This window comes from Gorilla gorilla, chromosome 9, assembly GCF_029281585.2.
Source record: "Gorilla gorilla gorilla isolate KB3781 chromosome 9, NHGRI_mGorGor1-v2.1_pri, whole genome shotgun sequence".
In the NCBI taxonomy this organism is placed as follows: domain Eukaryota; kingdom Metazoa; phylum Chordata; class Mammalia; order Primates; family Hominidae; genus Gorilla; species Gorilla gorilla.
Genome location: NC_073233.2, coordinates 119,245,538 through 119,247,375, shown reverse-complemented (window position 1 = coordinate 119,247,375; position 1,838 = coordinate 119,245,538).

Genomic DNA, 1,838 nt, shown 5'->3' with positions numbered 1-1,838 from the left:
TTGCTTGAAGAGGTGGTTTTGCTGCTCTCCTTGAGGATACGTGCAAGGGAAGTTGGGCTGTTGTAAACAGGGTGAAGGGTGTGTTTGGCCGGCCATTTCTGTCTCACCTCTAGGCCCTCTGCTGGTGCTGTGGAGGCCAAGACCCCATTAAGCCTAAAGGTGATGGGTCCTCGCCTAGTCTTAGTGCTACCATGTGGGTTTTGTTTCTTTCCTTCCTTCCTTCCTTCCTTCCTTCCTTCCTTCCTTCCTTCCTTCCTTCTTTCTCTCTCTTTCTTTCTTTTTTTTGGTTTTTTTTGGGACAGAGTCTCACTCCATTGCCCAGGCTGGAGTACAATGGTGCGATCTTGGCTCACTGCACCTCTGTCTCCCAAGTTCAAGTGATTCTCCTGCCTCAGCCTCCCGAGTAGCTGGGATTACAGGTGCATGCCACCATGCCCGGCTAATTTTTGTATTTTTAGTAGAGACGGGGTTTCACCATGTTGGCCAGGCTGGTCTCGAACTCCTGACCTTGTGATCCACCCGCCTCAGCCTCTCAGAGTGCTGGGATTACAGGCGTGAGCCACCGCACCCAGCCTTTTACCATGTGGGTTTCTTTAGTGTCTTAAAAGCGTCCATAAGCCACCATTCTGTGGAGCCAAGGCCCCCTCCACCCAAACACCCTCCCTCCTGGGGACTTCTGGAGCCTCAGCCAGAAGTACCATTAGGTTTAATTTTAATTTGTTTTGCTGGAGAAACATCAGGTTTGTAGGAGACTGAGTTGTTAGCAGGTGCGCTTAGCTGTTGATAGTGAACGTGTAGCTTGGGAACTGGCTCACCCACCTGCTAATAGCACCATCGTCACTATTAAGCAGACATTTCAGTTGGTAGAATCCATGTAGAAGTCATGGACTTTTCTGGGAAATGACTTTTCTGGGAAATGACAGTTTCTTTGACATATTTTCTTTGCCCACTTTAAATAAAAACTCTGGAGAAAGTTGTCTGTTTTGGATTTTCTTTTTCTGTTTAGGACTAATTTTGACCCAGATTTCTCTGTGTCTGCCTTAAATCCCAGTACACAAATCTTGAATTGTTTTTATTCAGATATTTTTTAGATTTAAAAGTTCAAGACAGCATTTGAGAAGATGCATTTACATCTTTGTCGGTACTGATGGTAAGTAGGTGGGCAGGGCTCTCAGTCCTATTTGATTAAAAGCCCTGGTTTTCCACAAAAAAAGACACTATGCAAGATTTTTCAGCGTACTATTTGAGAGGGTGCAGAAGCAACCTCCGTAAAGGAGTTAAAGTTGGCGAAAACTAGCAAAGAAATAAAGTACTTTACGTATTTGCTAAGATAAATGGTCTATTTTTTCTCTTATCTTGAGGTCAAATGTCTTGGTAGTAGTCCATCTGGGTTTCTTCCCGAGTTACTCTGCTAAGATGGAAACATTTTCATAAAGATTTGTAGAGACTTTTCTGTGCCAAAGTGTTTCATTTCTTATCAAGTTGATCCCCCTAAGCTTTCAGTCCCATGTTAGACAGTGTGATTAGAGGAAGGAACTTAACACTAGTCTTGTTGACTTTGCAAATTGATCTGTTGCAGAAGAAGATAAAACCAGTCCCCACTGTTCCTGCAGTCCAGTTCTCCCAAGCAGGACATGCGCGTGGCTAGGGGGCTTGTTGTCCAGGAGAGTGGGGAGCTGAGGAGAGAGGGAAATCTTTTAACTTGATTGCTCTTCCTGTTATTCATGCCATCATGAGTAACTTCTCATGACGCTGAGTGTTCAGGGATAAGTTCTACCACGGGCATTTCCATAGCAGGCTCTGAAAATCCATCAATCAGGATCCAGGAGCATGTGACA